Consider the following 13,639-nt stretch of genomic DNA (forward strand, 5'->3'; position numbering starts at 1 on the left):
CGGAAGGATCGCTGGAGCCCAGCAGGTCGAGGCTGCGGTGGCCGGGAGCGGCCACTGCACTCCAGTCTGGGCGACAGAGTGAGACTCCAACTCAAAAAAAAAACCAAAACCAACATATATTATAAATAAATATATCCCACTTATAAATGCTGAGTGTTTATTTATGTGTATATGTTCAATTAAATCCAGAACAAAATAAAGACAGGGAAATGAGAAGAACAAGTGGCGTCAAACAGAAATCCATTTGCAAGACGGCAGGAGTTTAAACCCAACCCTATTGACGATGATATGAGCTACCAGTGGAGTTAAAACTCCAATCAAAAGGTAGAGATTGTTAGACCAGATAAAAAGAAAACAGCAAGACCCAACTACATGCGGCCTAAACAAAATGGACTATAACCACATAGATAGGTGAAAAGTAAAAGTAAAGACATGTACGCCAGGGAAAAACCCACCCCAACACTTTAGGGTGATAAAGAGGACAGTTCATCACATGCACAAAAACCTAGATCTATTCTTAAAAATACTGCAGAGAAAATTAGCAGAGCCGAAAGGACGAGCAGACACATCCACAGTCACAAGGGGAGACTTGAACACTCCTCTCGGGACGTGACAGCCGTGCAGAGTAGAACAGGAGGACACAGAACCCTTGACACACCCATCACCCAACGGGCCCCAGCGCCGCCTGCAGATCATAGCCACACACACACTGCCCAGCGCACATGGGACACCCACTGAGACAGACCCCACACTGGCTCAGAGAAATGTCTCCATAAATTTAAAATGATTTATATCCTACTAGGTATTTGCTCTGACTCCCCGATGGAATCAAGACAGCGTGCTGGAAACACAGATCGATCCAGCAGTAGACAAAGTCCAGAACAGACCCACACTGCCTGTGACCACCTGACTCTTGACAAAGCAGCCATGTTACTTCAGTAGAAAACAAATAGGCCAAGTGCAATGCCTCATGCCAGTAATCCTAGCACTTTTTGTTGTTGTTGTTGTTGTTTGTTTGTTTGTTTTTTGCGTTGGAGTCTCACTCTGTCGCCCAGACTGGAGTGCAGTGGCCGCTCCCGGCCACCGCAGCCTCAACCAGCTGGGTACCGGCGATCCTTCCGCCTCAGCCTTCCAACTAGCTGGAACTACAGGCGCGCGCTACCACGCCCGGCTAATTTTTGATTTATTGTAGAGATGAGGTCTTGCCAAGTTGCCCAGGCGGGTCTCAAACCCGTGGGCTCAGCAATCCACTCACCTCAGCCTCCTAAAGGGATTACAGGCTGAGCCACCGAGCCCGGCTAATCCTAGCACTTTGGGAGGTCGAGGCGAGGGGATCACTTGAGCCCAAGAATTCAAGACCAGCCTGGGCCACGTAGTGAGACCTTGTCTCTACAATAAAACAAAAATTAGCCAGGCATAGTGGTGTGTATCTGTAGTTCCAGCTATTTGGAAGGCTGAAGCGGAAAGGATCACCTGAACCCAACAGGTTGAGGCTATGGTAGCTGTGAGTGTACCACTGAACTCCAGCATGGGCGACAGAGTAAGACTCCAACTCAAAAAAGAAAAAAAGAAAAACAAATTGGTCTATATTAAAATTAAGGGCTTCTGTTCATCAAAAGACACCACCACTAGGGCTGGGCAATGACTTATGCCTGTAATCCTAACACTTTAGGAGGCCAAGGCAGGAGGACTGTTTGTAGCCAGGAGTTCAAGACCAGCCTTGGCCACACAGGAAGACCTGGACTCTACAAATAAAAATTGAAAAAAAAAATTAGCCAGGTATGGTGGTGCATGCCTGTGGTCCCAGCTACTTGGGAGGCTGAGGCAGGAGAATCTCTTGAGCCCAAGAGTTTGAAGATGCAGTGAGCTGTGATCTAGAAATTGTACTCTAGCCTGGACAATCGAGCAAAACCCACCTTATAAAAAAAGAGAAGATACCACATAGGGCGTGAAAAGTCAAGCTACAGGCTGGCAGGAATATATGAGATGCATTTGCCAAGCAAACACCGCCTACCCAGAGTATACCAGGAATTCTTGCAAACCAAAAGAGAAACACAAACAACCCAACAGAAACACGGCCAGGCAAATGCCGGAAAGGCAACTCCCACAAGAAGACGTCTAACCAGCCATGAGCTTGTGGAAAGGGGCGCAGCACCCCAGTCACCTGGGTGGTGCCGGCAAAACCACAAGGAGTGCCACGTGATCCCAGAGAAAGGGCAGAAGTGGACAGCCAGGGCAAGCTGGCCAGGATGGTGCCCCAGGAAGACCTCAGCCTCAGTTTCCCCCATCAGTCAACCTGACCTTGGGCAAGGTGTCAGCCCAGTGTTCAGACATCCCTGGCAGCCCTTCAGCCTGTCTCCCTAACCAGGCAGTGGGAGGGAGGGGCCCACCTACTTCCTGCATAGCTCTGTCCCTGACATCCATCCATGGCCTTGGCCACTCAGGCACCACCCCACTGTTCCCACCTGGATGCACTGTGTCCCCCACTCCTCTACCGCTCCCCAAACCCACCACAGAGCCCTGGCCTTCTCACGGCTGCAGCCCTGTTTCACCCTGAGGGACGAGGAACACTGCCTGGGCCCCGCCTCAGAATCTGCTCTGGAGCCTGCCTGGACCTCAGCCACACCTGACCTGCAGTGACTGCATGGGGGATGGGGATGCAGAGAAGAAGGAGGGGAAAGGGGACTCAAGGGGAAGGGACCCGGGCCAGAGTCTGTCCATCTCTAAGTCCACGCCCCCTTCATGGAAGCCAAGGACAGTGGTAGGGGAGCCACCTTCTGTGGGCCTCAATTTCCTTCTCAGATCCTCTCCTCAATCCCTTACCCAAGGAGGCCTGGACATAGGGGTGGGCAAGTCTGAGTAGGGTCAACCCCCAACCCCCCAAGCCAGCTATGTGGGTCCACAGCTGCTATCTCCCCACCCACTCCTCTGGCTGGGAGTGGAGATGGGATCATCAGGAAGCAGCTCCAATGGGTCACCCAGAAACCAGCACCTTCTCCCCCTTTGAGAGCTTCCCTGCCATTCCCAACTCAGACAACAACACTCAGCCGGCCCAGAGAGGCCCTCTCCTGCAGGAGCCTGTGGGGGGGCTACTCACAGGCCCTGGAAGCCATCTGGAGGGTCCTGCCAGGCAGGCCCAAGCCCAGGCTGTGCTGGGACACAGTGTGGGAAGCCCCGGAGTCGGGCAGGGATGGTTGCACATGCAAGTCTACTCCAGGAGTCGTGGGTGTCGAGGCGGTAAGGAAGGGTGTCGATGGCTCGGAGGCCCTGGATACACCCTGCACTGAGAACCTTTGTGGAGGAGGGAAGGAGGGATGGAGAGGACCATGTGCCTGGTCCCACCTCAGTCCATGCGGGGACCATCCCACATCACAGCCACTGTTCCCGTGCTGTGGTGGGCTGGAGAGCAGACGCCCAGGAGGCAGCATGATCAGCTGCAGCCGCACAGCCAGAGAGTGGCCAAGGACCCTCCACCCCATTGGGGCAGCAGGATCAGGCCCAGGGCAGCCAAACAGGCACAGACAGGAAAGGGGCGGTCCTGTCTGAACGGGATAAAGCTGTCCAGCCCACCCTGCGGCCTCGGACCTGCACCCTTGGGGACTGGGAGAAAGGCACGCCACAAAGAGTATGACCTCCCAGGCCCAAGGGGCCAGGGGAGGCAGCCACCACCTGTCCACCTGGCCTGACCTGGCCCACCATCTCTCCCAGGCAGCCTCAGCAGACAGCCATCATGTACAGTCCTGAATAATGACTCCAGTGGTGGATGGTCACCAAAGTCACAGTTCACCACGGAGGGTGTCAAGGAAACACACCCAGTCCAGGCCCAGCTGATCTGGCTGATGGCACCTGGTACCTCCAAGTGCCTCTCTCCTTCCCCTTCCTCACAGCCTTAATACCACCACTGACATCCCACTCCTGTGGAGGCAAGGACCCCAACCTAGGTCAGCCCCTCACACGCAGAGTGGATACCACAGGGCACCCTTAGGAGAGACTGGCCCCATCCCCAAAAGCTGCATTCCCAGGAGCTAGGACATTCTGGGGCAGGGTCCAGGCAGGTGGGGCCTCTGAAGTGTGCCTGGGGGAGGGGCGCATGTAGGCCTGGGGTTGGTGAGGAGAGAGTGGGGCATCCTGCCAGGATGCCTCCCCTGACACCCCTGCCCACAGGGCTGGGTCAGCCCTGAGGACTCCACCCACCACTGGCCAAGTGTCGTTCTGGAGGGCCTAGAGTCTGTCCACGCATGGGGGCGGGGGGGGGGGGGGGGCTGACCTAAAACAAAACTGGAGTTTGTATCTAGACTGGGAGTCCAGAGCCCAGCTTCCGCTTCTGGCGGGGCTGAATCTGGCAGGCATCCTTGCATGTTACCAGGGCAGTGGGGCCTTGGGAACAGGGAGGCTTGCGGGAGTTGTGTGGGCCTGGACGGGGCTCTCAGCTGCCCAGTGGCTGTGAAGTCCACCCTGGGTTTGTGTTCACATGTGTATGTTTGTGCATGAGCTCACGGGATCTGTGTGCTCTTGCAGGGGTGTGTGTGGACTTGTATGCCTGGCATGGGCCCCGCCCTCTGATCACCAGTGGACAGTGAGGCCCTGACAGGGGGAGCCCAGTGGGGGGCGCGGCCCTTGGGAAGACGAACACAGCGGCCACCAGGGCCTCACCCCATCCCGAAACTTCATGAAGAAAACATCAACTGGGTTGAAGATCATGAGACTTTCAGACTTCCTGAGCAATGCCCCTAGGCAGAGGAGGCCGGCTCACCCCTCCCCGATGTTCTCAAGATAACTCCTGGTGAGGGGGGCAGAGGGAGGCTGGCCCGGGTTCCTGGGTCCGCCTCCAAGGCTCCAGGAGGGCGGGGGAGGCAGCCTCACTTCCCTAGACCCGGAGCCAGGGCTCCTCACCCACCACAGCCACTCCCCACTGCAGCCCAGCTGCAACCACGAGACTGTTCACATAACCCTCTCCGGTAACAACCTTCTGTGGTTCCCTAGTGCCTTCCATCTCTCCCATCTCTGGACTGTTTCCTTTGCAGGGCAAACTCAGAGGCTGAGCTTGGTCACCCTGCCATCACTTCTGGACATGGCCTGGCCGCTCAGCCCCAGAACACTTGGCTAACCAGCACTCAGAGCCTGGCAAACAGTTGGTGTATAATATATGCCGGGCTGGGGTAAGAGGGGAAGGAGCTGGCCAGATCTCTATGAAAGTAGTAAGTTCTACCCAGCCTGAGGGTGGGGCCCAGTCAGGTTGGTTGAAGGGTGGTAGGTGGGCCCAATTCATCTCCTTTCTACCTGGAGAAACTGAGGCACAGGGAAGCACACCAGTCTATTACCTCCAAGAGATTCAGCAGCCAATAGGAGCAGCCTTACACTCCTGTCCATCCCAGGCGGGCTAGCCCAAGCCTGTGTCTCTGTGCTGAAGGGCTGGTACCCCAGACGCCCAGGACAGAGTGACTCCATGATGGCGTGGCCACCACCCCAGGCTCCCCCTGCCACCTGAGCCCCTCCAGGAGCCTAGACTTGTTCTAACCACCTTCCGTTAACACCCAGGATCCCCATGCACTAAACAAAGAATGGGCGGCCATCTGAGGACCCCCTCCACAGGCGACATGCCCAGCGTTGTGGATGTGTATGTCCTGCAACTGGAATAGCCATGCAGGTGCCCTATTATCGGTCTTCCCCGGGACCCTCTCCAAACAAGAGCCAGTGTCCCCCACTGGCCCGAGGCCCAGGGCAGCCCCAAACACCCTGGGCTCAGTGGTGCCTCTGGGTCCGAGAGTGAGTGGAGCCCTCCAGGACCTTCTTACTGACTCTCTTGTCCAGCCCACTGGCCCTAGTACAGGGCAGCTGACGCCGCCGTGATCTCCATCAACCCCTTGCTGGCCACCCCGACCCCCACAGACCTGCAAAGCTGTGAGTCGGGCAGGTGCCCAGGGCTGACCCAGAGGGGATCAGGTGCCAGGTTGGGCATGGAAGCCACTTACCGAGGAGGCCGCCGTCGCTCTCCCAGATGGCCCAGAGTGAAGATCCCAGCTGGCCATCCCTCTCCGCCTGCCTGGCTCCTCCCTCCACAGCCTGTCCCCCCATTGTCCCGCCCTCCCGCCTCCTCCTCCTAGTCAGGCGGGCCAGGCAGGAGCCCTGCCAAGACCCCCACGCCCACAAGAGAGGTGGGTGGGTCCCTTCACAGGCCAGGCGCCAGGCCAGCCCCTTCAGAGCTCACTCAGCTTCTCAGAGCTGGGGACCTCACCCAAGTGCCCCCCCGGCCAGAGCAGCTGACTGAGGAGGAAACCAGGGCTGAGTCACACCACTGGCCCAGCCTGGTGACTGCCCATGTGCACAACCAGCCCAGCAGGGTGGACACACAGGTGGACAGGCACATGTTCCTCCCAGGCAGGCTGTGCACAGACCCCGACCTCAGTTTCCCTAAGGGTGCTAGAAGCAGAGGCTGGCCCAGCTGGGGATGCAGAGAAGGGAGGAAGGCACTGCCTCGGGGCAGAACGGAGCCCACAGTGGGGCTGGATCCGTGTCCTTAGGGCCTGGCCAGATGCCCATTGCCTGTGCCCCCGAGGGCAGCCCTCTCAGCCCAAGCTCAGTGGCAGCCCCCGCCCCTCAAAGCTCCAGGGTATCTGGTAAGCTAGGTGTGAATAACAAGTCTCTTGCCACTCCCTGTCATTTGGACACAAGTAGTGAGAAATACTCCCAAGTCCTGTGGCCCCGGGTCCTCCTGAGCTCCAGCTGCCTGGCCTGCCACCTCCTGGTCACCACACTCTGATGTCCCCCTGGATGCTCAGTCACTGCCTCGTCTGCTCTGGGCGCAGGCCTGGACAGGACCCCACCAGTTGTGCTATCTGTAGATCCACTGGGATCCCAGGGCTGCCACGCCCCACGCCCACAGCCCGGGTGGGACCCAGCAGTGTGGGCACCTGCCGCCCATGGGCAGGCTGGGACAGGCCCGCGCTGCTGAGGCCCAGCCCAGGGCTCCTGGAGGAGGGCTCAGATCCACCCCTTGGAGGTCAGCCAGGGGGGTGGCCACAGCCACACGGCAGTTCAGAGATGGGGCTTTCCCAGACAGCTGAGGACAGGAGGCACAGACTGGGTGACCGAGGGAGCCGGGCCCCACAGGGACTCAGGGAGTCAGGGTGGCCAGGGAGGTGGTAAGAGAAGAGTCCCTGGGGACCAGAGGGCTCTGAGGAGGGAGACGGCTCCACCGGGGCCCCAAGGTGGGAGTACCCACGGGCACTTGGGGCAGGAGATGTCAGGCCACTGCAGTCCTGGACAGCGAGGGACACAGGCCCCTTCTGGCCTCCCCACATCATGCCCTAAAAGGTTGTCAAAACGTAACACCTGGCATGGTGGCTCACACGTCATCCCAGCACTTTGGGAGGCGGAGGTGAGAAGATTACCAGCCTGGGCACCTTGGCGAGACCTCATCTCTACAATAAATAAAAAAATCAGCCAGGTGTGGGGGCACATTCTTGTGGTTCCAGGTACTCGGAAGGCTGAGGCGGAAGAACTGCCAGAGCCCAGCAGGTCGAGGCTGCGGTGGCCGGGAGTGTGCCACTGCACTCCAGCCTGGGCAACAGAGTGAGACTCCAATGCGGAAAAAACCAAAAAAAACCCCAAAAAACACCTAACGATCACAGATGTAGAAAACAAAAATGACTCTTTTACACCGAGACAGGAGGGCTGGCTCAACCTGCTCCAGCACACCCTCCCCTCCAGCCCCTCTCACCTAGGGACTGTGTTTATGGCAGACACCCCACCCCACCCCCGCCCCCACTGGCTTCGGGGCAGGGCAGGGTAGGCTGAGTCAGCCTCACCAGGCCCAGCTCAGCTGGAAGGGCACCAAGAGGTAACACCACAGAGTGGGATCACCCCACCACACAGAGCTCTAACCCCAACTTGCTCTCTCTGAGCTTGGGACCCTCCTGGGTGTCCCCAGTCAATCAAGAAACCTCTATCCAGTCGGGCTCAGTGGCTCAGCCTGTAATCCCAGCACTTTGGGAGGCTGAGGTGAGTGGATTGCCTGAGCCCGCGGGTTCGAGACCCACCTGGGCAACTTGGTGAGACCTCATCTCTACAATAAATCAAAAAATCAGCCGGGCGTGGTAGCGCGTGCCTGTAATTCCGACTGCTTGGAAGGCTGAGGCGGAAGGATCACCAGAGTCCAGCAGGTCGAGGCTGCGGTGGCTGGGAGCATGCCACTACACTCCAGTCTGGGCAACAGAGTGAGACTCCAACTCAAAAAAAAAAAAAAAAAAGAAACCTCTATTCCCCTCAACCACCTCCCCCCCACCCCGCCACTTGCCCTGAATGGTTACAAATGCCTTGCTGGGGGGGGGGCGACCACCTCACTACAGTGCCAGCCCCTCGAGCCCTTTCCAGGGTCATCCCCAGCCCCGGGGTTCCTACAACCACCCCTCCTGGAAGCCCCTCAACACAGACTCTGCCATGAGAATGCTGCACCCCTTTCAGGCCTCTCCAGACTCCACATCTGTGCCCCTGGCTCTGCCCTGGTGCCCTCCCAGCTCAGACACTGGACTCTCCCTTGACAGGCGTCCAACATCCAGCCCTTGGCTCTGGCACTGGTGGGCAGTGGGTGCTCACAGGGCAGTGCTGCTGCCCAGGAAGGGCCGGGCTGGAGTGGAGGCCCCAGGCTCTGGACTCAGGACCACAGTGACTGGGAAGACCAGAGCAAACACCACCCTCATGCCCCGTCCTTGCTGCTGCCAGTCAGCAGTGAGCACACCTGACTTCCTGGCAGGCCAGGTGCTGAGTAGGGCCTTGCCTACCAGCCTCAGCTCGCAGGGAACCCACCCCCCTGGCCGGGCTCCATGTGGCTGGGCTCCATGGTCAGGCGGGTGTGAGTGGGCCAGAAGAACAGCAGGCAGGGCGTCAGCTGAGCCGCCACATCGGGACCCTGAGACCTGGCTGCCCAGCATGAGCCCCTGATGCCCACTGCACAGGTGGTCCAAGACCATCTGGGAGTCGCCCTGGGAACATGGCTGCTGGTGGGGTCAGGCAGGCAGGCGGCTGACAGTGAATCAGCCTGCGAGAAGGCCACAGTGCAAAGCACAGCGTTCTCAGGGGATGTGTCACCAAAAGCCCACAGTGGTGCCGCCCAGGACCAAGACAGATGGAGGACAGAGGGCTCAAGCCCCAAACAAAGAGGCCTTGACTCCACTGGGTGGGGCTGGGTGTCACGGGGCCTCCCGCCCACCCAGCTGCAGTGCCTGAGCAGCCCCTCGGGGGCAGGGCTCAGACAGTGCAGCTGATGAGGCCCCAGGGTGTCCTGCCCTTGCCGTGTCCCAGGCACCCCTAGCTGCCCCTTGCTACTGGCTGTCCTATAGGAACAGACCCCAGGCCCATACCATGTCCAGGCACGAGTGTGGCTGGCGATCCCTTTCCGCACTCCTGTGCCAGGGCCTGCCCTCCCACCACTGCCTCTGCAGGGAGGCGTCCTCCCAAAGCTCTTGGGGGAGGGGCGCAACACTGTCCCTCCCTCCCAGGCTTGGGAGAGAGGCCCAATGCTGTCCCACCCTCAACGCACATTAGGACAGTGGGGCGGGCACCACAGAGCCAGGAGGGCGTGGCCTCAGAGATCTCTGCACGCCTGGGGAGCCCTACTTCCCACCTCCTTGCCCGCCTCGCCTCCTGGGCCCAGCTCCATTTTTCCATTTTAGAAAGTGCTTCTGACTATTAAATATTTATCCCAGCAAGAAAGGCCTTGGCTCCCAGCCGGCCTGCAGCATCCAAAAAAAGAAAAATAAAGGCAAATCTGGACGCCCAGTTGAAAGCAGGCAGGGCCCGGTGGAGACGCCCCTTGAAGCTCCCGGCATGACCAGGGACCCCGGACACCTACAGAGGGGGTGGAGGAGGTTGGAGGAGTGTGACCGGTCTCCCCTGTATGTCCAGCTAAGGCTCCCTGTCCATGCCGAGCTCCCCCCACCCGGCATCCCTGGCCTTCCCATCCCCTACAGAGCCCTTCCTTTCTAGAACTGCTCTTAATCCCTTGAGGCTCCCTGATGCCTGGGGACACAGCCCTCTCCTTCTCTCCTTGCTTTCCCTGGGCCTGTGCACGCAATCTTACTTCCCCGTCTCCCTCCTCTTTTTAGTAAATCATCTTGGTATCCATTGGGCTGGTCCTTCCTCCAGGAAGCCCTCCCTGACCCCTTCATGCACCCTGAGGCTGCCATGTTGCAGAAGTGCCTGATTCACGTTTACTGAAGGAACAGTTGGTAAATCCTGCCTTGCCTAGCTGTGGCGCTGTGGCCTCCCTACTCCCAGGGTCCCCAGGACATACAGGCTCTGGGAAGCTCTCAGACACATGGGTGGGTAGACAGGCAGTCAGACAAATGGGTGATATCCCCACACCTCACACTATCCCACCTAGAGGACCAAGCTGGGAAACCTTGGCTTTTCATTCCTGGAGCGGGTAGCAGGGATTCCCAGACGGCCAGTATCCCCCACTTTCTGGGGCTCAGGTCTTTCCTCCCTGGCTCTCACACCCTAGACAAGCAAGCCCACAGTTGAACTTGAAACAGAAGGCTTCAGCAAAGAGTCATAGGAAGAAGGATGCAGGGAGGGTCAGAGTCTAAGGGAGAGTTGGGGTGAACCCAGCAATCTAGGAGGCTTCCAGGAAGAAGTAGCTTGTAGCCCAGTTCAGGAAGGAAGAGCTTGGCCAGATGAAGAGAAGGCAATGAGGACATTCCTGCCACTGGTCCAGGCACAATGAGCCACAGATGGGAGTGGGCACAAAGCTTCCTGGACATGGAGGGAGGGACAGGGAGACATGGAGGGTCAGAAACATTGGGGTGGGAGGCTCTGCTGCCTTGACCTTCCTGGGCCCTATCCCCTTCCCTGGGCTGCACCAGGTGGAGACCACCTAAGACTTGGGGCAGGAGCCAGGGGCCGGCAGGCAGCCTGTTCCCCTCCCAGGCTGTCCAGCTTGGCGTCCCCATCAAGGAGAGAGTTGGGGTGCCCTCTGCTGCCTCCTCTGCAGTGCCCATCCCTACCATGGCCATGTCTAGGCTGAGAAGGGGCACAGGAAAGCCCTCTTCCCCTGTGGTGGCCAGCCCATGGGACAGGGCAGAGTCAGCACCTACACCAGCACATCACCATCCATAGCACATGTGGTTCTGGCCCCAGGAGCCCAAAAGGCCCTGCCTCACTGTCCCTAGCCTCATGTCCCTATCTACAGAATGGGGCCCTCCCTCATTGTGGATAACCTGGTCAGGGAGTGACGGACACCCCAGGGCCAGTACCAGGCCTCACAGCTACACAGCAGAAGTGCAGGCCACTGCTGTCAGTCCTGCTCGGGTGAGGTCCAGGTCCACAGCACCTTCGGCTCCAAGGTTGTGCAGGGGGTGCAACCACACACAGAATGTAAGGTCACCTCTGCAGCTGCCCCCACTGTCTGGTGCTAGGGAAAAGGCCCAGCCGTGCCACAGCCTCTGCCCCAGAGAACAGACCTCCCAGGTGTCCCCTCACAGTGTCACTCCACCTGGGATCTTCCAGACCCAGTGGTGGTTTCTTGGGGTGCATCTGGACGAGGCGCTCAGGCTAAGTTGGGGGCTTGCAGGTGGAGGGCAGGGGTCAGTGCCAGGAGGGGCTCCCTGTCTCTCTGGTCGCCCAGGGCCGAGCCTGCTCTGAGAAGGAGCCAGTCTGCCCCTAGGATGGAAGGCGCGTGACACCCAAGGCCCACCAGGGGTGTAACTGGCTGGGGCTACAGTTCAGAGTCCTGTGTGGGTTGGTGCACCTTGGTGGAGTCCCCCACCTTGGGCAGGTGGGTGCTGGGCTCTAGCAGCAAGGCTGGTTGGATCCTGTGTGAGGGTGTTCTCAGCGCGACCATCAGGGGGAACCATCATGCAAAAGCTGGCTGGGAGATAGCTTCCTCCTCCAGGGCTGCCCCACAGCGGCGCAGACAGGGAGGGGCAGGCAGAGAGTGTCAGGGGACCTGGCATGGTTGGCACAGGAGGGCAAGTCTAGACTGGTGGGAAGACAGAGCAGGGAAGGATTTTCTATCTCTGGCCTGCTGAGAGGGGCTTGCAGCAGGGAAAGGCCTGCACCAAATCTCTGGAGGGAGGGGGTTGGGGAAAGGCTTGTCAGGAACGCACATTCCCAGGCCACCTGTGCATGACCAGGGTCCAGGAAATCAACATGTTGGACAGAACCCCCAGGGGTTCTCCTGCAGGTAGGGGCTCCTTCAAAACCATCGGCTCTCACTGACCTCATTCCCTGAGAGCAGATGGTTTTGAAGGCTGGACACAGGGAGGGACTGTCCCAGACAGGCCGGAAGCAAAAAATAAGGTCCTCAGCTGGGGAAGGGGACGGGAATGGATGAGATAGTCTAGACCCTGCCGCTGGGGAGGCTGTGAGTGCCTATGAGTGAGGATATAGCCAGCGTGGGAGGGGCTGTGCCCGGAAGCTAGAGGAAGGGCAGGGTTCCCTATGTCTTTGGAGCCCCCACAGTTCTCCCTCTGATGAGGCCACTCCTCAGTGATGTGGGCCAGGGCCAGCCACATCGAGGGGGAGGCAGGGGCCCGCCAGCCTGCCAGGGCCATCATTCTCCTGCCACTGTCCAGGGCAAGTCAGGGCACCCCGGGTTTCTAGCTGGGCAGGAGAGGTCCAAACAGGGTCACCTGGGACACTGTGAAGGTGGGTGCTGTAAGGGTCATCCTCTTCAGACAAGCCTCCCACCCTGGCCTCGGTGCTCACTAGACAAACAGGCAGCAGGAGAGGCCTTGGTATCACCTGCTGCAGTGGTGGGGAAGTCACAGGCCCAGGCTGAGGGGTACCCCCTCTGCATCCGCAACAAAGACAGCAGCATCATCATTGACCTGCTGTCCCCAAGGACTGGGGTCCATCCTGCGTCAATGCAGCAGCCCCACCCTCCAAGTGGGCGCTGGCACTGGGTGTGGTCAAACTGCTGCATTACTGGCCCAGAGCCCCAGGGACTGCCCATGCCCCGCCTACCTCCCCCCCAGATGCTGAGACACCCGGGCCTTGGAACCAGGTACCACAGAGGAACAGACAAAGAGCTCCAGGCACCCATTCTGCAGCCAGTGGCTCAGAGGGAGGCATACTGACCCTCCCTGGGCTCTTTCCTGTGGGCAGCACCCACCTGCACTTGCCCAGCACCGGGAACCTTGTGGCCTGATCTCTGACCCCACTCGGGCCCCTCTCCAAGCCCAGATCTCAGGCCTGGCCCTGCCACCACCTAGCCAGTGACCCAGCCACACCATGAATGCAGACCAGCCCAACCTGGCAGCCCTGGACCCCGGCCAATTGGCTGCAACTCACGATGCAGCCAGGGTGCTCTCCCCCACACAGGTGAGAGGGCAGGTCCTGGGGTCTGGTTGGCCCACAGCTTCCAGGTCCCACTCAGACATGCAGCCCTGTTCCCAACCTCAACCGCATCTCCCCAGGAGGTAACAGCAGAGGGATAATGACAGGCAGAGCGAGGGACAGACAGGGACCGCAAGTGACAGAGACAGAGAGAGCCACAGAGTGAGGGCTAGAGGCGAGCCAGCGACCCCGAGAAACAAAGTGAGCAGCCAGCAGACACAGCGACCCCGGAGAGAGCAGTGGGGACCGAGAGCCGGGGACAGATACAGGGCGAGGCGCGGGGACAGATACAGGGCGAGGCAGA

This window comes from Carlito syrichta, unplaced genomic scaffold, assembly GCF_000164805.1.
Source record: "Carlito syrichta isolate Samal-C Ts95f unplaced genomic scaffold, Tarsius_syrichta-2.0.1 Scaffold301850, whole genome shotgun sequence".
Taxonomy (NCBI): domain Eukaryota; kingdom Metazoa; phylum Chordata; class Mammalia; order Primates; family Tarsiidae; genus Carlito; species Carlito syrichta.